General features: G+C 41.7%; 1 protein-coding gene across 30 annotated transcripts in view; it reads left to right on the top strand.

Moving 5' to 3' along the window:
• Positions 1–27,765, top strand: part of MAGI1 (membrane associated guanylate kinase, WW and PDZ domain containing 1) — a 338,357-nt gene that overhangs the window by 192,754 nt on the left and 117,838 nt on the right. Inside the window, exon 1 of one of the 30 annotated variants that reach the window (XM_017826872.1) lies at positions 17,336–17,620. The exons of the other annotated variants lie outside the window; for them this stretch is intronic. The gene's annotated coding sequence lies outside the window, so the exon portion shown is untranslated. Of the gene's footprint in view, positions 1–17,335; positions 17,621–27,765 lie in introns of those variants that run through there. 30 annotated transcript variants of the gene reach the window in all.

Genomic DNA, 27,765 nt, shown 5'->3' with positions numbered 1-27,765 from the left:
GAAAATAATGCCCCGTTTGTCTGTCCATGTGCAGTGGGCTTGCTGAACACATGGATTTGCTGATCAACAGAATGCTGGAATGTTTGATGAATTTGACTAATTAATTGAGAATCTAAAGAATTGTAATGAAAACCAGCAAATACGTAATTTTTTTGTAACAGTATCCCAACTGCAAGGTGAAATTCTTGCTGAGAACACCGCAGGGCGTTATCAACACTCAGACCTTAATTCCAGTAAAAGCCCACCTGCATGCAGAAAATGAGAAGGATAAATTTGTGACATTGTCACCATGATGTGATCATCCAAGTCATGGAAAGAAAAAGCTGTGAAAGTCAATTCTTTCACTCTCAAAATCAATAAAAACAGGGTATTTCAGGGGAAAAGTCTGCTTTCCAATACATTAGGCCAAGGTGTTCATGCTCACCATTATTTTTTTTCTTGGTGGTATCAGATGTGGCGAGATCAAACAGCAAACAGCTCTGTCCATCACCCAGCTGGAAGGAACTAATGCACTGCAATATACAGCTCAGCTAGAATTCATATGGTCAGCCCACATGATAATGATTTCAGTGATCATAAAGCTGTTATTTTTATAATACAGAATGGAAAAAAAAAAGAAATTACTTGGCAGGCTTACTAGCTGCCAAACTTTTCAGAATTCTCTGCTGTGGAAATCTTTAGAAGTTCCTGTGAAATTTGTGTTATTTATTTGTAAGCCCAAATGAAAATATTCAACTGAATATGACCCCAGTCAGTTAAAACACTGGGAAGTTACAGAACTGTGACCAAAAGAAAAGTCCTGTTTCTGCCAAAAAAAATACTTAAATAAAAAAAATATAAGTTTACAGGTAGTTAATTTTTAATGCAGGCAGGTGTCATTTCGGTGTTTTAAAACCTGTCTTTTATTGGGCAAGAGATACTGAAAAAAGGAATACCTAGGGAGAGCTTGCGGAAACTTGTTTTGGAATGAACAGAATTGCAATTTTAGCCCTTAGTATTTTTCTGGTGTGCTTACAAACGGCTTTATGTGGAGAGCTGGGGGGAAAATGTTGCCTTTACAGTCCTGATGCATTCCAGGTATGAGTTTTCCAACTATAAATTGTCTTAATTTACTTCTGTTATGTGTTGTTGGAGTTCCAGAGAGAACAGTTGTGTTCTCTGGGTATGACAGAAACACTTGCTTTTGAGATGGTCCCATTGACTTCAGGTGACAGGTGAGCCTTGAATCTGGGCTTTGTTGCTTTGGTGTGGCTACAGATGAAGCTTTTGGAGGAGGAACAGTTTCAGCTCTAGTGCTGCTGTGTGGTGGACACTCACCGGCCTTATAGTTTGGTTTGCTACCAAATTTCCTGAATTTTTCCGGGAGATGAGCATCCTCTGACTGGGGGGATAATCAAGCAGTTAATTTGTAATGTGTGCTCGTCACTTGGGCTTTAATTTTTTTATTTATTGTGTTACTAATTTGATGGGAAATCTCTTTGAGGTATACACGTGCTTATTTGTATAAAGAACTGCTGCACTGACCCCTTAGGTCAGCACTCTTCACTCTGGAAAGGCTTCAGCCTTGTAAATAAGGAATTTGCATTACAGTAGCGAGAGATTTAAAAGAACAAAGAAAGACTCCTCTTGCCTTTCTTGAACCGATTAAGTATCTTGGCTTTGTTTTATAGCATTACTACATACAAGCTGGGTCCTGACAAACTTCTGAAGGAATGGATTGGATTCTTCCAGTCTTTGAGACATGCAAATGCTTTAAATATCATCTTAAAACGTGCTGTGTTGTTAAAGTTGAAGTTACAGCCATGGTGGAGGAATTATTGGGTGAAACATTCCTTGCTTGTCTAGAGAGATCAGATTAGATTACAACAGTGGTGTTTTCTTGTGGAAAAGATTCTTTCTTTCAGATTGTTCTAAACTTGAGTCCTAACAGGAAAAAAAATCCTCCTGCATCACAAGAGAGGCTGTCTCCTAGTTTAACCTCCTCAGCTGGCATAAATCATGCAGCTTTTTTTAATGTCAGGTCATAGGCTTGGATAAGCATATTTATTCATATCAAGCCACTGAATGTTTTGAGGTTTATCTATGACTAACTGAAAGTCTTTAAAAATAGACCAAACATCAGAAAGCTCTTGAAATATTTTGTGATATAAAGTCTACTTCAAATCAATGTAATAGTCTCAATTGCCTCTTACAGTTGGTTCATTTTAATGGATTTTTATCCTCTTTTCTTTCCCTGATCAAGCCAAGTGCAGCTCACCACTGGTATGAGGTCAGATGTGTGCTTGATGAGATTTGCTGATGCCCATGGTTATAATAACAGGCATGGACCCACCTGACATAAAGGCCTCCTTTGCACTTACCCCTGCACATCCAGGTCACCCCCTCCTGTGGGGACAGGCTGGTGCAGTCTCTGGGCTCTCTCACAAGTAACTTGGCATCTTATTATCAACTATATAAAGAATTAAGTTTGGTATGTGGGTAACTGTTGCCTGTTGAAAAACTTCTAATGAAGACCAAGTGATGGGCCACAAGATCCAGTACAGAACAGCTTCTTAGATGAGGCTTTCCTTTAACTAAGGATCTTTCCCAGGATTAAGGATGCCACTTGTCTCCTGAGATAATGTTTTGAGAATCCACATCAGTGGGCTTTTGGTCCTTGAGATTTTGGTACCTGTGTTAAATAAGGCTTGTGGTAATGGATCTTGTATCTGAGCCCGTTGGTTCTGTGTTTTTCCTTCATAGAAATCAACACCAATTTGCCCTGTAGGTAGCTCACATTTTGGGGTGCAAGACAGAAAGGAGACACATACTGAATATTTTCAGTTNTACAGAGGTTCCAGAAGATTGAGATGTTACTTTTTTTTAATATTTTCATTGTATAGTGTTGAAAAGGTTCCTTTTAAGTTCAGTTATGTTGTTCTTAATGAATATAAATTTGATGGGGCAGATAATTTGTAGTGCAAGTATTTCACTGAGTCTTTCACTGGGCAAGTAGATTAGGGACCACACATGCAGTCTTGAAATAATTTAATTTTTTAAAATCTTGTTATATAAAGAGGCACAAAACAAAGTAAAAGACTTGGGGCCATGCTTGCAGCTGGCAGAGATCAGCATAGCACCATGGATTTCAGGGGAGCAGCACTGATTTCTGCTGGTTGAGATCCTGGCCTTTAATCTGTCGTCAATCTAATAAAATCGAGCTGCTCTAATTACCACAGTGTCAGTCAGAAATATGTTTGCCTGAAATGATAAGGCTGAGTTGGATTCTGGAGCCCACACAAGTCAGCAAACACTGTGCAAATGTGAGCTAAACCATTTGTTTGCCCACTTAAGGAGAGGTTGTCCACGGTCATGGTATGTGTGGAAAGACAGCGGGGGAGTGAGAGGAACAACTGAAACATATGGCCCAAGTAAGCTTTCTCTTTATTCCAATGCATCAGGATAAGACAAGCTGTTGAACCGATGAGAAACCTTCTTTATGTACCATATTTCAAGATTAAAACTGGGAGAAATTCAGTACCAGTGATCTCAAATGTATGTTTGACTGAAGGTATAGAAAATAGCAGGGAAAAAAGCCCCCAAGCCCAACTTCCCCAAATCCATAATGGTTGCATCACTGTGTAAAAGAAAACAGCAATTTCCCAACCAAAGTGTCCATAAACTGAAACCTTATCAATATTTCCAGGTGCTCACTGGCTTTATGATACTGTGAATTTTAGTTGCACTGATATAATGGATTGTATTTGTATGGAACCAGGTCTTGTCAGAATTGGATTTTGGGAGCATGAAGGCACAAGAGAGGAGTGACACACATTGAAATATGCTCTTTACTGCATTTTAACTGTTAATTTTGACCTTATGTTTCTTGAAGAAGAATGTGGAAGTAGCATTTTCACAGTGTCTGTGACCTCCTGAACACTCAAATTTGAGAACTTTCTGTGTTTCAGCTGCACTTGCTGCAACTTATGCCTTTGCAGTGGTTGTTGATTTAGTATTTAATAAAGAACGTTGTATTATTATTTAACATGAACACAAGAGTTATAATTTCGAACTGTAATCCTTGGGGCTGCTTCTCCCCCAGTCAATGGAAAGAAGACTTTTAGCATTAGTTTCAGGATGAGCAGACAGACCAACTTTCACGGGATCTGAAAATTCCAATTTTCAGTGAATCCGGGGAGAATCTTGGTGCCTATTCAGGAAGTCTTTTATCAGCAAAGTCTTTCATAAGCAGTCTACCCCCCAAACCTAATATTTGCAGACTTTATCAGCTGTCTGACCAGGATAAATTTATCTTGTCCGTTCCTGTCATTAATTCAATGCATCTGCTTTGTTTTATAAAGGGTAGCCACCCACCAATGTTGATGTACCAGTAACATTTGACAGCATTGGATCATTTTTAAGAAATTCAGAAAAAAAAGCACCACTGTTCACTTCTTGTCTCTCCCCCAGAAAACTCAAACACCTACAGGTTTTTATTTGCCTCTAAACCAAGATACTGCCTCAGAGCCAGGGATGAAAAATACACAGATTTTGTCATCTTGGCATCTTTTTTTAGGTACATATGTAAATAAAGATACCAGTATGACAACCAGTGACTGACTACAGTTCTCTGTAACACCAAGCAGCTGTGCCCTGGCTTTTCCTTGGCAGGACCTTAAGAAATGTCCCCAGTGGAGAATGGAAAAGCCAGAAAATATTGTCATTGTAGCGTGGGCAACACCCCAGGGCAGAGGCAGCAATCTTGTTTTCAGTGCAAAGGAACAACAGCAGTGACTGGCTTCCTAAGATAGGCAGGAATTTCTTCTAGTCCCTCAAAGCTGAAGATGTTTTGTGAGATGTATGGATAGGGTTTTTCCCCCCTGATTTCTTGTTTGGTTTAGGCTGGTGCTTTTCTGACTGAAAGGGTTGCTAAACATGACCTGACATGACAATTTCAAAGGAACTGCCCTTCATGTAATATAAAATAAAATGAATCTTTTGTGGAAAATATATATGATTATTTTCAAACTGAAAACCAGGATCGAGAGAATTTTTGGGGGGGAATGATGGAAAGTATGAATTCTCCTACTTTGCACAAGCAAGGATTGACACCAAGACCAAAATCATAATGTTTATTTTGAATCTGCTGTCATTTTGATGTCTTGCGTGGTTTTAACAAACATCCATGGTCCTGCATTCTCATTAAATGGTTATATTTATGTTCTACCACTCAGTTGAGAAGGAAGGATTAAAAGTGGTATTTTGAAATGGAAAAATTTGTTTGGCATTGCTGCATATGTGGAACAGAGTTCTGGTTTTGGGAAGTGTTGGCTAAGTGATTGGCTGTCGTGGTGAATTTGAATAGGATAATGCAAACAAATGAAGAATCTAATTAAAGGACAAAGAAAATCCTTTACAGTCTGTATTGGGATTGCTATCCTGTGTCAACTAAACACATTTTCTTTTTCTTTGTTCCTCTAGTGGTCCAGCTGTAGTTACAGTCTGACTTACCTGGTATCAATATTCTGCAAAGTGCTTTGGGCGTTGTAGTTCACTGAGCACATTTTTACCTACACTCAGACCTACAGTATGATCTTCAGGTTCACATCCTGGCTGCCAGAGCCATGCCAGTTCATGTAGCTCTGCTAGAGTGTATTCATTTCTTTTTTATTGGCTTCCAGTTGCAAATCATGCCGCCTTGAAGTACATTTTATTCTGTGTTTGTTGTACCACACAGAACTATAAGCAATTTTTCTAATGGCAATAGTTCCACAAATTTGGCAGCCAGGGAAATGTGTGGATCACTGGGGTTATGCGGCCACAAAATCTTCTGTTTAGAGTTTTGCCATTAATGTTTGTGAAAGGGTGGAGCAACTTTGTTTAATACTTTCTGTTTACAGACATTTAGGAGAGAATAAAATATGTAGGCTGAGTAGATTGTATAGAGCCAGGGTTGCTTCCCAGAGTATTAGTGAAAACAATGACCTTTTTTTCCATGTTACTCTTTAAGGGCTTTCAGCTGAGACAGCTTTTTCTGTGCATCATATATGTGATACTTATGCTATATTACTTAAGTATTTTTGGAAATTGATGGAGTGCTAGCACTGGCCAACAGCTCTCAACAATCCCTGGGCCATCACCTGCCAATTCCTTCCTGGAGTTGTGTTCCTGTGTCAGGTACTCTGCTGAGTGTTGTCATTTTTTTTTAATGTTGCCTCTGAAGTGATAGTTGCTGTCAGAAATCTAGACCTACATCAGTCCTGATTTAGTATAATATATGTATTTATTTTTCCATTATTTTGAAAGGTTCTTGAAAGTGTTTCTAGGAAGTGCATAGCTCTCTGCTTTTCTTTCTCTGGATGAAGTATTCCCTTTTATTACCATAAGAAAATCTTTACCTCTTCTCCATTACTGTGTCATTTAGTCATCATAGGCGGATGAGTTTATCTTCTAAAAAGTGCCTTTAAGATGTTAAAGTGATACCATTACAATTTAAAACCCTTCTGACACTGCCTGTTCTACTAGAGTACTAAATCTTGTCTTCAATGTGAATGAAAATCAAATAAAGCTTTCACTTGCTTGACAATTGTTGCAAAATAGAAGAAAATGCTCATGCTTTCATATAGTAATGACTGTGTCATCTCAGTGAAGTTCAAAGAGCAAACCCTTTCATGCACATAGAAAACATTTACTTTTGAGATCCATTGCGATTTCCTAGATTTCTGTGGGGAAAAAAGTTACCAAGGGATTTTATAGTTACCATGCCATTTACCACAGTGTCACTTAAATGATCTTGCTCATTGACATTCTGAAAAAGAAAATAAAACTTGGTCAAAAAAACCCCAAAAAAATGTAAAACACGTGGACTGGTGGGTCAGAAATAAACTGAGAAGCATGGAAGGGTTTTTTTTTTGGTCTTCTGTGCTTGATGGTGTGTCTTACATCTGCATGGGGCTATTTAGAAGGGAAGAAAGAACTGGTTTATCTGTAGTTTCATGTCCAAGTGCCACAGCTGTAGTGAAAGCTGTACAGGAGGTGAAGCAAGATCTTCACGAAAGGAAGATCTCTTTTAGAGCATCACAGGCTTAAAAACAGAGCAAAATTTCATGGTTGAAATGCCATCATCAGGGTTGAAAGTGTCATCTGTTCTTTTCCTCCAGGTAGACGAAAAGCTGATAACTCTGCATGCCAGTGACTTCTGTAATACGTGCCAATGGAGAGGGGGTAGTAATAGGTCTTTTCTCCTTATTTTTTTTTTCTGTAGTTTCTGAAATCTGAGTTTCCATGGAATGTTGTGTATGTGCACATGTAATCAATGCTGCAAACAGCCTCATCCAAGCTCTGTGATAACAGAGGAACAACTGCAGAGTACGATTTGCCTTTTTAATTATCGCTTCAATCATGGGCGCTCAGCATTTGCAACAGCAATTGATACAGTCATCAAAGCATAACTAGGGATCATTGAGTAGCACAGAATCCATCATGTTTATTTAGCCTTTGTGACCCTTGGAGAAAAAAAATGTGGGGTTTAATGAATTATTGTGTTCATTAGAGTTAAGGTAAAACTGTATAAAAGAACATGACTTCTGACATGAGGTGCAGTCACCTCCCATTCTGTCTCCCACGACAGAGGATGCCTGGTCAGCAATGTACCCCATAAAATGGTACATAAAATGGATGTTTTATGGGGTACATGTAAACTGAAGGGACTTGATAGGAGGGAGGGTTTCCACTCTCCATGTAGCGTGCCATGGGAATGAGCAGGGGATATGGAGCCCAGTCAGACTTGGGGGTAAACTGGCAGTTTTCAAATTCAAAGGAATGTCTTTTACCTTCTGCCTCTGCTTATCATCCTTGCAAGGCTGAGCTTCTGCTCTTGCTTTATCTGCACACATATTAATCATATACATCCCACTCTCCCTGCATCTTTGAGCAGGCTTGTGGAAGCTGGCTGTCTTCTCTCCATGGAGTGTGCTGATGCTGCAGCTCAGTCCTGCAGATTGGTTCTTCTCCTCCTCCAATCTCACATGTGTAAAATACAGACCAGACCACGGTTTACAATGTGGTGTCGGGACCACTGACCTCTCAGGCATTTCTGTTTGTAGATTCTGGGCTACAGGTTCCAAAAAATGAAAATATCTCTTTGGGAATTAATACAGGAGTCCTAATGAACCCATATCTTATGTCCTTTCCCGTTTTCCTGTTGCCTGAGTTTGTTAGCCATATGGTAGCATTTGACTTAGTGTGTATTTGTTGTTACTTGTGTGGGGCAACCTGCGAACAATTTGGTTTTTTAGACTTCAGGAAGGATGTTGTTCTCCTTGAAAGCCATTTCAGTATCTCTCCATAGAGACAAAAATAAAATGAAGGGGTCAATTCCTACGGCAGTTATTTTGTAGTAGCTCTGTTGGATAAAACCGATTACTTACATGGCCAGTGAACTTGCACTGCTTGTTTGATTTGGGTTGCATTGTATGAACTGAAACAAAAACCACATCCAGACTGCTTTGGAGTGGAAGAATTCTGCTATCAGTTCAATCTGTTTTCCTTGTTGTTGTTTCCGTGTAATGAAAAGATAAATATGCAAACATATTTACTTCATTAATTTTAAACAGTGCCAGGAAAAAGCCTCTGTCTAGGGATTGTGGAAAAATATTGTGAAAATTAGCTCTACATATTTTGCTTTCAGTCAACTCTGTTAATTAGGATCAAAGTACTGCAATTTTTAAAAGTTCTCACTGTTCCTTCCCACACATTTTCATATTTCAAAAAGATGCAGTTAACTAAGTCTGAGATTGTCAGTAAAAGCCCATGGGAATGAGGGTTCATGTACTAATAGCTGGGTACCAAGGTCCCCGAGGCCTCCGAAAATGTCAGGATTAGCTGTGGAGTGAGGTCATATCGGGTTACCGGTCCCTTGGGGTGGCCGTGGGGATGGAAATGGGGCAACTGTTTTCCCTCCCATCCTCATTTCAGGGTCTCTTTGGATTGTTTGTGTGTGGTTTCATCTTAGCTCTGATAAGTGCTGTGAGACAGCTGCTTTTACAGGTGTGAAACATCTCTTTTTGCCTTGTAATTATCAATGGGATACTTGGAGGAAGAAGGAAAAAATGAATAATAAACTGGGTTGGTACTTTGCACCATAAGATTGCAGTTTTCCAAATGAGCTCAATACCAAATTAATTTTTTAAGGTGGTTGTCTGAAAAAGAAACTGGGGCACAGAAAGATGATGCACAGTCCCCCAAACCCCCAGCAGGCCAGGGACAGAGCTGCCACACCAGAGCCATCACACACAGAGGTGCTCATGCTGTGTTTCATGTGGCTTTTCTCTCAAGCATGAAGACATTTCAATTTTAAGCAGGCACATAGTTACAGAAGGATGTTGAGTCAGCTTAAAAATCATGCTGAGATAAATAATTTACCTTTATTTGCACTGATAACACTTAAAATTCTAAATACTATTTTTTCCTGTGTTTCAGGGGATTTATGATTGTAATTTATGTCACTGTGCTGCTTTTTCTCAGTTCAGATGCAAGGCTCCTAGTTTCATGCTTTGATATATATTTTACTTCCCAGTTACTGTGCATTGAAAGATCACAGCACTTGGCTTTAAAACGCTGTGTGAACTTCTCTGGGTTCACTGCTGGATCTCTGGCATTGGCCTGTTAAGAGCTTTGTTTTTAAATGCAAATACTATGTAACTGTTTATAAATCTGACACGGACTTCTATACAATGGGCGTAGATCTGGCCTAATTTCATCACACTGGAGAAGTGGCAGCAGGTTTATTTTGCTCCTGTTGCAGAAGTGTGAGCTCTCTTCCCCCTGCTGAGAAGCCCTTGGCACTTAGCTGGTCCATTCTCAGTGAGACAAACCTTGCCTTGTAATTCCCAAGGGTTGGGTGAGCAGTGGCACATATCAAATACGTGTTTCCCCAACTCCAGTGACTGACAACAGTGTATCAGAATGGGTCATGGGTGAAGGATCGTTATTACTTTGCTGTAGGTGCCTTGGAGCAGGAATCAGTCTCATTATTCTTTGTTACTACAGTATCTTCCAGAAAGTGGACCTGGTCTGTAGTTTGGCTGTAAAACAAATCCCGCTGGAGGCTCTTTCTGCTCTGGACTCACTTCTCTGACTGGTACATGCAACGGGCTGCAGGGCTGCAGCTGCACCAGGGGAGGGACAGAGGCACAGGCAGACTGTCCTTTTGCAAACCAGACAATGCAAAGAGTCTGGCTTTGGTGCCAGAAATTGTCCTCTTTTGCATCTCTTGAAACTTTGCATTTATTTGAACCGGTCACATGTTCCACTTACAAATGGGTGTCGTTATTGTCCCCTGGCTTTCTTGAGACACTTGCTAGTGATCTAATCTGGCTGGACATGCATAGCAACTACCAGCCTTCCCTTGTTCTTGCTTCTGATAACCATCCTGGGTGTAGTTTCTGATACTGTCATTTCTTGGGTTTTTTGGAGCAGGGGTAAGGGAGTGTCTAGTGGCTGATAGGGAGGTGATTTTCTTGAAAAGTGCACAGCTATTTGGTTAATATTTAAATAAAATTCAAAATCAATCCATTTCTGTCTTTGGGTGCAGCTTAGTGGGAGGGCTGTGTGCTAGTGTGTGGCATTAATCGTTGCAGATTCCTGCAGTGAAGCTGGGATGCATTTGTATTCAGGTGGAGGGTTTCTAGGTGCAGGAGGAGATTTGAGGCTGATTCCAGACGCATTATAAGCAGCAGGCCACGTGTGCATGTCTCCATCCACATCCGACATCTGCATTCTCCTCAGCTCCAGGGGTCACTGGGCTGGAGAACATGACCGAGGCTCCCCAGCAGAGACACGGTCCCTGCTGACAGCATTTGGGAGCCACAGGTCCAAATCTCAGCACTACACTTGCTTGGTTCCTTGATTTTAGAAAAATAATCTTCCTTCCTCTGTGTCTCTTTGTGCTTGTCTTATTTTAACAAGTAGGAATGCTGTTGTTTGGTTCTTATATGAAGTGTACTGAATTCCAGCCTCTGTGCTCTGTTTAAGGGCTTGCTATTACATGTTGTTTCACCAAAGTGTAAACAAAAAGAATGAGCTCTATTTAGTCCTTGACGTTTGGTAGCACAACTGGGGAAAATTACCTTTAGGTTGAAAGAATAAAAGAAAGAATAAATCTATATTGCATGCTCCTAACTAATAAAACCTCAGCCTGATCTCTCCTGTGTTCCAATTAATAAGAATAGCTTCTATCACAGGATATTATTTCAAAACAGAATTAAAAGAAACAGTTGCAGCTGGGTCATTGGTCTGTCTGTGGTAACACAGGGTGGGTGGTCAGCCTGTGCCTTCTGACAGTTTGCAGCTCTGGAGCAGTTCAGGTGTCCGATGGCCAGTTGGGTTGGGTGGGCATGGGAGTCATCCAAATCTCCAGCAAGCAGAGGGGGGTTTAGCAGAGAGGCTGGCTGCAGAGGACACAGTGTTTAGGGGAAGAGGACTGTCTCTCACCTGGCAGGAATGAGCCAAGCTCCCACTGCTTGTGATCATGCAGGTCCAAAAGGGCAGAATATGTTGCAACTGGATCACGAGGAATGAAAGCTTTTTATGATTATTATTATTTGTTGTTGTTTTTTATTGAGGTTTGTGCAGATGAGTAGATTGCTGCCAGGTGTCCTTTACTCATGAGAAGCATCATGCTAGTCTAAAATGAATGGGATTGTAGAGCTGGTCTGACTGGACAGCTCATCTTGGCAGACTGGAAGCTGTGATTTGAATTGTGCTGGTTTAGGTTTAAGTCTGGTCTCCTACTGCTTTGCAGTACTCGTTAAAATGAAATAGTTGAAAATGGAATAAATTGCATCAAGTGGGTCCTTTGATGTCAGTCAGCTGCATTTCTGTGCCTGGTTCATGTTAGCAGTATGTCAGGAGGAGCAGACTTGAAGGTGGCATTCCCATGGGTCTGTGGATGGAGGAGCTTCTAGTGTGTGATGAAGTGAGTTGTGGCTGTGGCTGTCACTTTGTAAATGCTTGTTTTATTCTTCTGATTGTTTATTTTTAAAGAAGACATGAAGATGGGGGAAGAGTGAGGACAGCTTTGTATTACTCTTATATTTGTCAGCTCATGTCTTCCTAAAAATGTCAGCCTTAAATTTTAATGTTTTGGTATTGCAGAAGAAATTTTATACTGATCATTTTGTCTGTAGGTTTCCCCCTAGAATTTGCATTACCTAATTTTAGTTTAAAATTATCCTTTTCTTAGGCCAGTAAAGAATCAGCAAGGGCCAGAATTACAGCTGGGATAATATCTGTACAGCTCCCTCAGCAGGGAGCAGCCAAGCTGGGCTCTTAGTGTGCACATGCATCTGTGTCCTGCCAGACCATAAAGCCAGCTGTAATTTTCCAATCCTAGAACACTGAATCGATGCTAGGAAATGATGTAAGGCACAGGAAAGTACAAACCTCCCTCCCACTGCAGGCATTTGTAGGTGTTCCCCCAGGATCTCGAGGACTCCAGGGAATGTCTCTTGGCTGAGCGCTTCTTTGCTCTCATGCTCTTTTCCAGTGTTTCCATCTTCTTCTGTCCAAAATCAGCATTGCCGTGTTCAAGACTCAGCTTTTTCAAGGGAAACTCAGTTGGTTATGGTCCATCACTTGTGGCCATGTCAGCCCAGATGCCTTTTCCCCCTCACATCTATATAAATCTGTGGTTGCACTGGCAGCAAGGCCACTTCCACCCCTGAACTTCATGGCATCACTTTACACAGAAGGATCAATTTCTATATTACTGGTGTCAGCTTTCCTTATGTTAAAGAAATGTTAAACACCATTAACATAATCATACATGTCACTGGCAGCGAACATACCTTCAGAGGTGCCCCAGCCGAGTGCAATGTGAGCTGCCCTCCAGCTACGCAGAACAAAAGGTTGTGTGTTAACAATATTAATGGCTGCACAAAACCAGTGCAGATGAAATCAGGCTTACTTTTAATCAGTCTTCAGGGGTTTCATGTGCAGAGGCTATTTGTTTATAGCAGAGGCCAGGTTGTGCCAGAGTCTATTAAGCACTGGAAAACTGATCAGTCCATTTTTTTCCTCATTCCTAATGCGACAGTAGGAGACACTCCATGGCAGCGAAACAACCTGAAATGATACTTTGCATCTCTTAGTCTGAGTGAGGCTGCAATACAGCTATAAACACCGTGATGAATGTGTAAAAGATCCTTTTAGCATCATTGAGTCTACTTACATCTATAAACATCAAAGCTAAATGTGTCTGTGTGGTGCTCTGGGGGAGTGCTCTTCCTCTTCAGGGGATTGTGTGTCTTGTAAGGGTGAGAAAGGGATTTTCAGGTATAGGTACAAACAGCATCTCATAACTTGCCTGTGGGTTGTATATTCATAAAATATTAGTCATTGACCACTTACTTGGGTGAAACAGTTCTGTGATTCAATACAGGAAGCACTGTTTCCTTTAACAGAAAGTTTAATTTGTTATGAAGGTTTTCTTGCTGTTCTGTGGAATTGTCAGTTACTATGTATCAACTAAAATCTGCTGAACTGTGATACTTTATGGGGATATCTTTTAAAGATTATTTTTATTATACAAATTCATGGAGAAGTTTAAAAATGAGAAGTTTATTATTGTGACACTGTAAAAATTTTCATGTTTTGTTTGTTTCTTGCAAAACAAACAAAAATTCACACTGAAATGCACAAGTGTAACAGAGTCCAAGGCCAAGTTTCATATTGGACTTTTTCAAAAATTAGACATTTTCAAGATCTATATTCAGTATACTTCCATTTATCTGTAAAAAAAAATGCTGTTCAGAGAAAGTAACTACAATACATGCTTTTCTGTGTAAAAGCAAGAAGGAATATCAAAACATTTTGGGTTGGGTTTTACCTTGTTGTTTTATTTTGTTTCTTTGTTGTTTGTTTTTTTTAAGCTGATAATAGTTCTGCAATCTTATCTGCCTGGGCTCAGTACCAGAGGAACACACTGAAATTTTAGGCCTGGTTTATACAGTGCAGATTGAATATCTGTTCCTAAAATCAATGGCTATTAAGAAAACGCAGTGCATAACAATGCATATAATTGATTACAGTTTCCATGTGACAGCAAATATTGCTTTTCAGAATTGTGCCACCTTCATGTAGTATCCTTAAAAAAACCCAAGATTTCCACTCCAAGGACACACACGTGTTCCTTGCTTAGCAAGAGTACAGATGTGAAGGACCAGCTTACAGATGAAGCAATGAACCGAGATCTTCCTCTCTTTGAGATATTTGTCTAGACTACATTGATCAGGCTTTTACCTTCTTCCTTCCTCTCATGTCCTGCCTGAAATAAATAAATATAGTGAAGTAAGTGTCAAATTAGAGTCTGAGAGAAGTTGAGAACCAACCAGATGTGCTGCCAGCCAACTTCAAAGGGTGAGGTTGTTTTTTTCCTCCTTCTGCAACACGGAATCTTGTGGATACGGGCTCCGACTGTTTTTCTCTGAAGTCATGTTTTCAGGCTGTTTTAAGATTGCCTCTGTGTTTTTCTCCTCCCTTCATTCCTATCTACAGAGTCTTGGCCAACTCCAGGACCACATGGTGAGCATTAGTGTTTCAGCAGGAGACAATGAGTAGAGAGGCAGATGTGTCACCTGTACCACGGTGGCACTGCAGCCATGGCTGTCTGCGGGGGTGCTTCAGGGATGCTGAGCATCAGGGGGCTGAGATTCCTGGAGAGAAAGATCTGGGGATTTTTTTGAGAACTAAATTGCATTCCCGTACCAAGTAATCAGATATGCAGGGGGCAAAATGTCTTACAAGTCACTTTATCCGGCTTAAAATTATTTTAAAGAAATACTAAGTTAATGCTAGCAATACACTAAGTTGTCTTTCAGGAGTCAAACGGGACAGCAAAGAATGGACTTTCATTTTCACCTGTTCAAGGTGGTGAACTGTCCTTTTTTTTCCCTAATGTCCCGTATCCTGCTGCCATCAAGACAATGACAAACTCCGGTTGACTGTAATGGGGAGTGGTTTGGCTTTTTATCAGTGCTAAATTCTAATTAAGCCTGAAAAATAGGTCTTCAGCCAACTGTGTTTTGCCCGGTATCACACCTGGCCTGCATATCTTTGCATTGTGCAGACTCAGTCTCCTGTTCCTGCTGGAATTTTCACCCATGCTCTGGGCACCTGGAGTCTCTCTGACATTGCTGAGCAGTGGCTCTTGCTGAAAAGGTGGGGGAAGGTGAGGATGCTCACACTCTGAAGAGGTGCCAGTGGATCACTGGGGGTGCAGCATCCTTCACCTCTCCCACAGTCACATCAAAAGTGCTTCCTGCCCACTCCTCAAGAATATAGCTGGGTAGATGTGCCTCCCAGGCCATGTACTGCCCTGCCAGTCTGCTGCCCTCGCTGCTTGCATACATATGTGAGCAGCAGCTGTAGGTTTGGTGGCAGTATAGACTGCCCTTAGCCTGGTTCGTGGATCATACTTCCATATGGGATGAGGGACAGTGATGTGCCGAGCTTATTAAATACCCTGTAATGCAATCCTGAAGTGACCTCAATCCTGTCTCCTGCTTCCTCTCACCTCTCAGGCAAGAGAGGTAATGAGTGAGCAGAGATGAGTGAAGGGGCAGAACCAAACCTCTCTATTCAGACAGGAGCAAATTAAAGATAACAGTGTATTGCTGAGGCTGGCAATTGCCGGCAGGCGGAGGAACAGCTTTACCTTTCCGGATTGCCGAAGGCACTGCTCGCTCCCTGCCCATCCAGTTCATGATGGGTTTTGTGTTTCATTGCTTTCCCATGTTTGAAATGAATTTATAACCCATTCCAAGAGCCTTCCACACTTCAGTCATACCTTTGTTGAGAAATTTCTTACTTCCTACAGAAAAATTTGGAGGGTGGTCTTGATTAAAGCTTCATTTGCTTTTGGGTATTGCCAGCCCTGCAACATTAGGAAGGTGGGAATGGCATAGGAAGCATGAGGTTTGTTTCTTTTCTTTATTATTCTTCCCCCCCCCCCCCGCCTTTTATTCTCTTCTCTCTTTTCTTAAGCCCCTGAGGAATTTCGGGAGTAAGTTCAAACTTTTCTTTCAGAGCCATAAAGCTCCTTTTCCGTTTTAGAAAAGGAAGAAGGTTTTATGGAGTTCTGTGTTTGTGGTTTGTGTGTGATGACTCCAGGAGCCAGGATTTTAAGCCAGCTACACAACTAGGTGATGTGATGCCACAATGTGTTTCTGTTAACCCATTTTTGGATAAACCTGCTTTTATTTAACCATCAAATACCTTATCAGTGTTTACCTTTGGTTTATATGGATGTCTAACTCCTAGTTAAGTGCAAATGCTGACTTTAGTGAAGTAGGCAGCTGTCAGTGATCAGCCAGATTGTTTAGAGAACTCTTCCAATTAACTGTGTTACTTTGTAAAGAGAGAGTTTAGATAACCAACAGAAACTGTGTTTTATAGGATATATATATATGTGTGTAGTTATTTATAGCACTCCTCCATATGCATATTGCTTCTTATGTTAGAGGGGACAAAGAAGGACACTGTTAGTCCTAAAGATATATTGGAGTGCAGGGGGGAGAGAGAAGGGCTTAGTCCTTCTGTCCTTTGTGCAGTGATGGAAAAATTGAATGGCTTTCATAAATGTTTCTTCTTCATGTTTGACCCTGTGGGTCCCACTCATGAGTGCATTTAAGAGGAACATGCCTCCAGTGTGCTGTGTCCGCCAGCTTTGCTCCCCACTTCCAAGGCTGGCACAGTGTGTGCCGTCTGCCACCTCATTAGAGCTTTATTTCAGTGTGTGCATGTGTGGCTATTTCTGTATGCATATTTTAAAATGGTTCATGGTGGGGAAAGGAGGAGAAACAAGGGGCTTGTCACATTTTCTTCTTTAAAACAACAAAAGGGAAAATCAGGGGCTTTGTTCAGATCAAGGATGCACTGACTGTGGTCAGCAGCTCTGTCCAGGACTGTATCAGGCTTTATCCAGGATCTCTGCCTGATGCTTTGTGCTTATTAGAAGTCAGAATGACACTTCATTTCAGAGTGACACTTCGTTTTCAGAACCGGGTTGATGTTACCCATCTTCAGATCTTTGCATTTGGTTTATTATATTTTTTCCTCTGTGGTCGGCGGGAAGGAGGGGTGGGGGGAGATAAAAAAAGGAAGGAGGGGGGGAGGAAGGGAAAAAGAAAGCTTTTCCCTTTAAAGTAAACCCATTCTTAGGCTTAGCCTTTTTACCCAGATCCCGGCGCCCAGGTTGGACGAAGGGAGAGGTCCACTCAGTGTGTGCCCGCGCCGATGATTGTCAGGATCATGTGGTGTGTTCCGTGGGTGCTGTGAGAGCCGTGTTTATCCAGGGCCATGTGGAGGTGGGCGGGTGCCTACCCGGGGACAGGGGGACAGGAGAAGCTGGGCTCGCACAACAGCCACGCTGTGAATAGCCCACATTGACTGAACTGTCTAACCGGACTAATTTGCTGTGCCTGTGGGCTTGATAAAAGAAGCAGCTGCTGGTAAGGGCTCGCTCAGATGCATGTAGATGAGGCTGTGGACTGCCAGAAGGATCCAAGCAGATTTTTTTCCTTCCTTGCTGCCTTTCTTCAGGAATCCCTACCTCTGGCTCCCGTGAAGTTGCGTTGATCAGGTAAACTATTTTAGTTCTTCCCTGCCTTTCGTGCTCGCTGGCCAGCGTGCCAGCCCACAGGATGGAGAGCGGAATGAACGGGCTGTGCTGCAGGGGTGGCAGGAACAGCTCCCTTTAGAGCAGACACACATTTTCACTGCTCCCTGCAAGCTGGCAGTCGTGAGGCTTTGAAAATTGTGCAGCCATGTTACACAGCCACAATTATTTCCCTTCCTCCCCCTCTCCTCCCCATTTAATTTTGCTGTGATCTAAATAAGGCTAAGTCTGGTATTTCTCGTTTGCATCTGTCGATGCACCAGCCAGCCATGTTTTTCATATGATTATGTGCTGTGCGGGTCTTGCTGGGAATGCAAAGATGTTCACTGTCCTTTTGGTGTCAAGCCCTTTACGTCTTCTTCTGGGGGAAAAAACAGAAATCGGAAAATATCTGTAGCATGCTGCATGGATTTCTGTGAGCGCTGGGGACACGGGCTAGAGGGCTCGTTTGGAAGCAGGGAGAATGAGAGCTGAAGGCTCCCCACATCCCCTCATCCACCAAATTTGATTGTTTGTATTAAATTAGGTGTTGCTCCATATTATCCCCCCCAGTCCCTACCCTCTCCCACATTTTCCTCTGTTTTTAAGTGTTGATTGAATAAAGCTATGGCTCAGCTGGAGAAAATGAAGAAGAAAAAAAGGGATGAAAAGGATGGCCTTTTGTGTGGAGATCTTTTGTGTGGCTCACCCACCCCCCTACAGCTTCCCGGGGTAGTACCAGCAGCCTTTAGTTTAACTGGCTGCTGCCTGCAAAAACAGCCTTGCAGAATTTGGGGAGGGGGTGGGGGGACGGGAGCTCCGATGTGTCTGCTTGCAGCGTGAGAGAGATGTTAAATGGGATTGAGAATCTGCAGACTGGAAAATGCTGCACAATTTAACGGAAAGGGTATTACCTGCAGGGATTAACCCTATTTACTGACAATCTCTTCTCTTTCTGCTTCTTCACTTCACACTTGCTGTGTAATAGCTGCTGAGTTTCTGCAGCGAGAGCCTGGGTGCTTTGGAGCACAGTAGTGATTTTACCTGACACATTTAAGAAATATCCTGTAAATGCCTTAAAACCCGAGTGTTTCACTTCTCCTTGAAGGAAGCTTTAGCAGGTTGTATTGTCCCTCCCTGCAAAACGTGTTAATCAGCAGGTTATACCTTATGAACTCCTTCCAGTGAATTTGGAATTCACTCACTGTGAATATTTTTCCACTTTAAATGCTCCTATCCCAAATTTATCTTTGCACAATCCTTCCTGTAAGTATTGCCACTTTTGGGGTCAAGGATGGCTTGCTGTGGTGGGATTAATGATTCCTGTGATCTCTGTTAAGGGAGGTGCTAGGTCTCTGAAAGAGCCCTGCCATCCTCTTTTGCATGAGCAAGTGCTGTTTTATCCCCAGAGATACAGATAGATGGACAGATATCCAGGATAAATAGTGGGGGATTTAAAACTGGTCCTTGCCCCTCCACTGAATAGTGGAGTTTCGCTTTAATGTTAGACCTCACTTTCAGACCTTGCTGTTTCACAGACCTGGGGGAGCACAGTATCTTGAGCTCACCCACTGGAGACCAGAGCACTTAGTACAGTGGTGCTTGTAGTGCTCTGCTTTCCCTGGATTTCAATGCCTCATCTGTGCAAACTCATACCATATATATCATATACTCAATATACAAATTCAGCTTCACAGCATCTTACAGACCAATGGCTGTTGTCCCCCACGGTCAGAACTGAGCATGTTGCAAATTGCAATGTGCCATTGGGACTTATTTGAGTTTACAGCTGCATCTAAGACCTGATTTTCTCTATCTCATTGTAAAGACTGTAATGAGGTTTGCAACTGGGTAGCTTTGGACATGGATGAGTCATCCCTGTGCAAAAATGGGGGTGTCATTGAGCAAATGTTTTCCAAAGTTTCAGAGAGAGTGGAGTGGTTCCAGACCATTCCTGGAGGGAGCTGAACCCTAACCCAGCAGCCTGAGCTTTGTTGTTCTCCCAGGATGTCGCTGCCTGATTAATCCCTTTTCTTGTGGGATATGGGCTGAGCAGAGATTGTCAGTGTGAATTATGGAGGGGATGAGCATGTCATCTGTTGCTTTTAGTGGTATGCACTATAAGATACTCATACAGGCAGTTGAAATAAGCTGAAACACAACTGAAGGAATGAAAACAGTAAAAATTGTGAAACTTCAAGTTGCCCATGGACTGTCTCACCAGAGGGGTATGCTTTGTGGGGATTCAGATGCCTCTTGTGGGATCAGCATTTGAAAATGTAAGTCTGTTACCAATAGGGTCAAAAAATTTCAACTAATAATTTAATCAATAACAGCAGCAACAATTTATCAGATAGAAAGTCCCTTTTAATTTTCTAATTTCTGGGTAAATATCCAACCATGTTTTTTTATCTGCTTTTTGTTTACCTTTGTTTTTCTCTGGGATGAAAGCAGGTGAACCTAGAAATTAAACAATGAGGTGAACTGTACATAGAATATTGCCAACCTGAAGTGTAAAATACAAAATTATTAAAAATTTTAAACCACCTCTTTTTTTTCTTCCCCTGTCATCTGCCTTGCAGGCATAATTAGGGCTAGGGACCACATTTCAGACAGAGCAGTGATTTTCAACTTGACAGTGTCCCTTTTAAGCCCTCATTGGTTTTCTCGCCAGCGACTGGTGTCTGGATGGATACATGATTGGAAAGCCACAGTGTGCAATATGAGGTGCTGTTTTTCAGCTGTCCCTTCACAGTGTATTTAAAATACTGGTCTTCATGTGTCTTCTGAGGTTTTGTAGGATGGCGATATTATCATGCCATTTTCTTAGGTTTCATTGTAAAAAGGAAAGAAAAACCTTTTCAAGATTTTTGGATAGTAATAAGTAAATAAAAAACAAACAAACCCTCCATGCGACTGCCTAAAAGAGTTTCACCCATGATGATGATCTGCCGTATAGGTTGTCACTCTGCTTAAATTCCACAGCAGAACTGTGACACCATCTGTTCCCTTTCACTGTGTGCAAAAAATGGTTTCCTTTCATTAGCATTAAGCTGCATAAAGAGACTGCAGAGCTAGAAATATCCCAGTCTTTCCCTGACACATACCTTCTTACAACAGAGTTCATTACAAGCATCACTCGGATCCCTAAGAGAGAATGGGAGGTTTTGAATTATGTGCTATTAAAGGTCTTTGAATAGCAGGGAAATAAAATACAAAATCACCCCATCCATACATTGCAATGAAAGCAGAAAGCTTTCTGAGATGTGTTAAGATGACGTTGATTCAGAACAGCTGTCTTTACTATTGCATCCCCTGAAGGCAGTAGGGCTGCTGTCTGCCAGTGTTGGTGGTATCTGGGCTGCTTTGGGGCCTCTGGGATTGCCTGGGAGTGGGACAGGCCCTGCTGTGCCCATCCTCAGGGACTGTAGGATTTTAAGTTACAGTCCTGTTTTCACTAAAAATTTAGATCAGGGACCTCTGCAAAGTCCTAGGAAGGTCCACAGTTGTAGATTCGTTCTTGAAGTTATGCATTTTGCTTTCATTGTCTCTTTTCATTGACCACACTGTGTTTTAAGATTATTTTAGTGCCAGCGCACTGAACTGTTGGGGATGACACAGAGATGTGTTTTCAGGAGTGCCCTGTTGCAGGCTTGTCCTCTGACCACTCTGTTAGGATGACTTGGTAAATAAATGCAAGGCAGGAGAAATCAACATCATTCTTCTCTGAAATGCTATCTATATGTAAATCTGTGGTGCCATTTATTCCGCTTTTAAAGTTGCAAAGCACTTTCAGTTCCTGTTTAGTGGTTGCTCCCTCTGAATTATATGAAGCAGTGAGAGAGGTCAGCCAATGCTGTCCTGCGGGAATGAAACCTCTTTTTGTTGTTGTTCCATGAAGCTGTTACAAATAACATTGGAGGTGCAGTGAACGTAGAGCAAAACAAGCCACCAGAATTACACTGCATACCCAGTGGATCACAACATAAAATATTAATCAGGCACTGCAGATCTCAGTTGTCATCTCCTCATATGAAACAAGGCACAGAGCCCCACTCCACCCCTTCCTCCCAAAGGTCCCAGAATTAAAATATTTGTTAACTGTGATTAATAAAGACACCTGACTGAGCCCTTGTTGACAGGAATAGTCTCTCAGCATTTTGGATCAGATTTAATGATCAGACTTCAGAGCCTGATAAGCACAAGCCTACACTGGAGGGAGTACAGCATGCTCTGTTTAAGCTTATGCCAACTGGCGAAATTCAGTTCCCTTGGATGCGACAGTGTTGTGTCATGACTTAAAAGTGGCCCAATTGCCTTTTAGCAGTTCTTGTTTCCTCTAAACCCCATTAGTTCTTCTCAGTTCACTCTTCAGCAGTGAAAAGAGCAGTGTTGCTCAGGTGCATTTTGAAACTTCAGTTCTGGTGACGTCTCCCAGTTGAAACAAATTTAATACCACCACAACTCTTTCTCTCCAAGCTGACAGGCTGTGGTGAATGAGTTGCCAAGATGTAGGAACTTTGTCATGCAGTCACAGGGAAAGGCTTCTAAAAGAAGGCTTTCTGCTCTTAGTTTTGGTGTTGTCTGAGCAGCTAGTAATTTCTTCTTTGCCCATCTAGTGAGAGCCTGCTAGTTCCTGGTTGAAAGAGCAGCATGTCCTCAACATGCAGTATGGTTTGGCTGGTGAGTTTATTCCATATAAAGAGACACTTAAGTCTGTGGCACGCTGCTGTTCATGACCTGTGTGCTTACAGCTGGAGCTGGCCTGAGCTCTTCTCCGCCAGAGATTTCTCTTCACCCAAGCAGCAATTTGTATGAAATGTGTTAGAGCTGGATAAGTTTGAACTTTTTTCTCCTGATGTAAAATAAAAGGTCTGATTTCTACTACTCACATTAATTGGGCAGAATTTGATGACAGCAATATCATGACAATGGTAAAAGAGAAAGCGGGTATCGTGACTGGTTCTACTGTGAAAGTCCTGGAGCAACACAAATCCTGTGCAAAGCAGTTCTGATTTGGGGAAATGCTCCTCTGAATTGCTGCCTAAATCATGTTGCTTCAAGTCACGGTTCTTAAGATGGCCTACAAAAATATGGAATCTGATTTGTGGCAGCAGTTTGTGATCCAGTGTATAAGGAACTGATTGGAGATGTAGATAGAGGAGGCAGGACTTAGTGAGACTCAAAATGCTGAGCTGCAGACTTTGCTCATCGCTACGCAAAGTTCCACCTGTCCTCCACCCCCCTACCCTGGTGCAGAATTCCCCATGAGGAGTCTGGAGTGCAGCTGAGCTTTGTGGCCAAGTCTGTGAGCAAACTGCATCCTGCCAAAATAATGATGGGTGAGTACCCAGCATCCAGTCCAGCCAGTGGGGGAAGAATTGTGCACAGCAGAAGGAGGCTTGAGAAGGGGTCAAGCCATGATGCTGAAATGTGCTGAATATCCCCAGACTGTGCCCTGAAAAGAATCAGATCTTTCTCTCAGTGAGTGTGTGTGGTGTTGTGTCTTGCAGATGTATTGAAAATCTGTGTTAGAGCTGTGAGCAATTAACACATTTCCCGAGCACACATGGAGAGAAACTGAACTTGCTTGTGATCTAACACAGTTCTGTCTTAATAGATCTTGGCTATGCCTATGATTTAAAATTGTTTTACTGACACACAATTGTAGTTAAACTCCGGTAGTGTTCTGGTTGTGTGGAGAGGGTTCATGATGCCAGTGCAGGCTGCTTACTCCCCTGATTTGAGAAGGTTGCTGGGATGCTGTGAATCTTTCCCTTGTGATGGATTCAGACTTTCATTCAAATTCAGAGTGGCAGTTTTCACCTTGAAAAATGTGCTTTGCCTTCTCTTTAAGGAGATGCCTTTAGGAAAAAAAAAAAAATTAGTAAATACAGTTGAATGAGAAACAGTTTTCATTTTCCACAAAGTATTTTAAGGTATCTGGAGCAAGAGCATTTTATAAGTTCAGGACCTATTGCATTTTTTGTTGAAGAAAAATGAGACACAAATGAAAAATAACCCTTATTGCAGCCAAAACACATGCTGGGGAGAACATGGGAGACTTGGCCTTTAATAAACTGGATTGGTGCTCTCACCACGCTCCTGGAGCATGGAAAGCTCATCCAGTTCCTGCACTGCTCAGTGGAGACCAGGTGCATGCAGAAAGGAAAAGGACTGGTTTAACATCTGCATGAAGAGGGAAACAGCAGTCAACAGGAATTCTTGGAGGAGAGGAGAGGGTGGAGATGAAAAGCAATAGAGCAATAACTATGATCTGGGCAATGTATTTCAGATAGTGGGGCATGGACAAGGAATAAAGACAGTGGGCTTTTTGGAGGAAGGCTCCCAGCCTCAAGCTTCAGAAATTTGAGATTGATTTGAGATTAAAATTGTGTGATCTGAACAGATCAGTGACTTTTCTCTGAAATTAGAGCTCCTGATAACTCTCTTGGATGCTGTGCATACACTAAGACCTCATTCAAAACGCTTGAACATAAATTTTTGTACTGTGCTGGATCAGGGCCACCGTGATAAATAAAAATGTTAATGATTTTCCAGGCTCATACTTAAAATTCAGTGGTGGAAGTTTGCAAACGGATTGTGCAGATTGCCAAATTAGGTCCAATTACTCAAATTTAGATGAGCTTTGCATAAAACATACAAATGTGTTCAATGCAGTATTCTGCTTAGGTCTGTGATTTCGTTTCACCAGGCTTATATTTGCATGAGTTCATTAAAATTGGTTTCATTTCTTTTTTTCCCCTAGCATCGCTTTGAAAAAAGTGGTATTTAAGCTGGGGGAAAATAGTAAAGAACAGGCTTGTAATTATAAAATGAAGCTAACTGAAGTCATGCAGCACCACTGCGGTTCATTCTGTCAAAGAGGGAACTGGAGAGCTCATTACTGAGCCCAAAGTTCAAACTGACCACTCTTTGTCAAAGGTTCCTGGTGTATCAGTCAATTAAATGCAACCTTCTACTGTATGGTTATCCCATCTCTGAAAAAAACTACTTCCACTTCATCAGGACTGCTCTTGGTTTGTATTCTAATTAATATTTATTCTTCTTATTAAAAGTAAGAACTTGAACAAGGAAGTACTGCTCCTCTTCTGTTTGTTAATCCTTTAGAGAAAAAAAAAAGTCGTCTCAGCCTGAACAAATGAGAAAATCTCCAGACAGACTAAAGGCTTTAATGAGGTTGTTACCTCTGTCTAGAGCTACACGACCCTTTCAAAAAGGTGATGGGCTGACATCTCCTGGAACATGGAGACATGTATACTTGTCTTTATTAATGGCTTTGTTTATTGCTGTGTAAGGTATCCAAGTGTCAAAATAATATTTATGGTTATTTAGAAGTACCATTCAGTGCTCCAATAAGTTACAGTTTGATATTTGGAAATGATTTTATTTAGTTCATGGTCCAGATGTGAAAAAAAAACCACATTTAATTTGCATGCAAAATTGCTTTTTCAAAAAGAACTGTAATATAACTCAACATTCCCCCCATATGTGTATCTGTATTGGCATAAGAATGAATTATCCATGCTGTGATTCTGAACACTTTTAAATAGCACTTTAAGCAATAATCTCCAACAGTCTCAAAGAAGCCCTAATGTTTGATAAATTGGTAATGAGCTGCTTAAAAAGTGTATTATGGTATCCTAACAGCAACTTTGCAATCAAGATTGAAAACTGATTTTCTACTGCAGAGGACTCTGACTTTCTGCTCTTTCCCAGCCTCCTCCAAAGCATGGATTTCAACCTGAAACTCCTGGTGTGTGATGGGAAGGGGTTGTTCCACCTCTCCCAGTTCCCTGTCAGCCGAAGGTGATTGCACAAGATGTTTGCTCTCATTCTCCTGTGTCGTCAATATATAGTGATTTTGCTTTTGAAAAAGCATTCTGGCTCTTGGACAAAATGTAGTATGTCAGAAATTATTTTGTACAGGAAAAAAATATTGGTGTTTGGTTGACTGCCATGACAGTTACACAGGTATTTTTAGAACAGTGGAGTTGTTTGCAGGCTGTAAAAATTCGTGAGACAATCCTCTCTGACCTCGGTAAGCCACGTAAACCTTAGTTACTGCTTGGGTGTGGTAACTTAAATACCTTCCTCTAGTCAAAAAAATTAGCCATGAAAATAGATCTGATCTCTGGAGAGTCCAGAGTGTCCTATTTCCCCACTGCTTCCCAGTACAGCACAATTAAAAATCTGTATGTGCTGGATCTGGCTTTGTTAGTGCAGCCCCTTTCGGCGTAGGTGCTCGTGGGCCATGTGCTTCTCTCGACTGGAAATGGGAACAGTAGCTCCATTATTTCTGGAATTATTCCTGGTGAATGCTAACTTTGCAGCCACTTCCTCTGAGTGCCACGGTGGTGTCAGCATGAGTTTTTGCATGTGGAGATGTGAGTTTGTGAGGAATGCAGTTATATATTTTGTTTCCACATTGTCACAACTGAACCAGGCAGGGCAGCCTGGGCAGAAATATCTGGCTCAAGTGGCTCTCTCAGTGGCTTCCTCCATGAAGCTTATTCATTTCATTTCTTTCTCTGCTGTATTTGAGAATAAAACACGTAGGAAATACAGAGCTCCAAGTGATAATTGCGTGAAGTTTTGAGGCTACCCTCAGTGACTGAACTGTGAAACAGAGGGCTGTAAATAAGGGCTGCAGTTACCCTTGGACTACAGTCCATAATGAATGTTTCATCATTTTCACTCTGTCTTGTGGCAAGACACTGATTTGTATCAGTCTGAGTTGCCTCAGCTAAAAAATTATGTTGCTAGTTTTTACATGCTTCCCAGGAATGCAGTGAGACTGCATGGGACAGGCAGTGTGTGCACTGCCTGCCAGCAGCCCCATTCCTCAGGACAGCCCAGCTCCATGACCGTGCAGAGCCCGGCTTCACTGGCACTCGGCAGTGATGATGCATTTGTGCTCAGTGGGAGCCAAGTTATTTGACACCTCTGAAAAATGAGGCTTATATCAAATAGCCTGTTCAAGCACTTTATAAAAATGAAGTCTTTAGTCTTTCCCATATAAAACAAGACACCAAACTGAGGCAGAGGAGGGAAAGCCAAGCAGGCAGGCAGCTGCAAAACTCTGAAGACTTCCTGTGTCTGGACTGAGCTTGCTCTGCCAGGGTGATGCCCTGCTAGAGAAGCAGGGAGGACAGTAAAGGTAAGGAAACTGCTGGCTGCCAGTGGAAACCAAAAAAAAACCAGTCATTAAATAGAACATTTAATCTGGGCTTTTCTAGTCAGAGGGTTCTCATTACCTTTGGAGGTCAGAAGGGGCTCCCATGTGCATCTCATCTGGCCAAAAGTAATGTAATGGAGGGCAACGTGACTTGCAAACCATGTTTTGTGGTGTGTGGAGGTATGGGAAAAGTTACAGTCCAGACAGGATGGTATCTCCTGGGTGTTACCTTACTCACAGAGAAATACAGAATATCTCAGCTGCAGGGACTGATTTGCTATATGTCTCTCCTTAACTTGTGTCATGATGTTTTGTGCTATTCCTGCAAGAGAAGGGTCAATTTAAGATGATGTGAATATATTAACTCAAGAATCTCCTCTTGTGTCTTCCACCTCGAGATTTAGCAAACATTACCTAAATTGGGATTGGCAAGCCTTGAAATATTTCTCAATCTTCCTATTTAAGTGAGAACCATCAGGACCATCTGTATTTCCTCCAAATTTAAGCAGAAGTAACGCTACCACTCCCTGCATTTCCAGAAAGAAATGGGCCATCAGTGTTGTACACTTGGGCACATTAGAGGTTGGCCTAATTCAATTCAATTTAGGAGATAAAATACTATGAATGCTCTTAAATTTGTTGAGAAATGAGTTAAGTGTTTACGTAAAAACTCGATCTGTGAAGATCTTAGAGCATGGCTTAATGGACAAAGCACAGGAGTTAAGGTATGTAGGTGGTGGTTGCAGATCCATGTTTCTGACCTTCTGTAACCTTGGGAAGCTTTTCTTTTTCTGTAAAACAGGGATAACAATACATCCCTGCTTTAGTAAAGTGCCTTTAAGTGACCTGATGAAGTGCTACATACAATCAGCCCAGGATAAGAGCCTTTATCTGCTGTGTCAGTTATTCCTATTCTAAGATTGGCTGCTGG

Source organism: Lepidothrix coronata, unplaced genomic scaffold, assembly GCF_001604755.1.
Source record: "Lepidothrix coronata isolate B3197 unplaced genomic scaffold, Lepidothrix_coronata-1.0 Scaffold131, whole genome shotgun sequence".
Taxonomy (NCBI): domain Eukaryota; kingdom Metazoa; phylum Chordata; class Aves; order Passeriformes; family Pipridae; genus Lepidothrix; species Lepidothrix coronata.
Note: the sequence above shows the minus strand (reverse complement) of the source record. Positions and strands in the feature narration are given on the sequence as shown.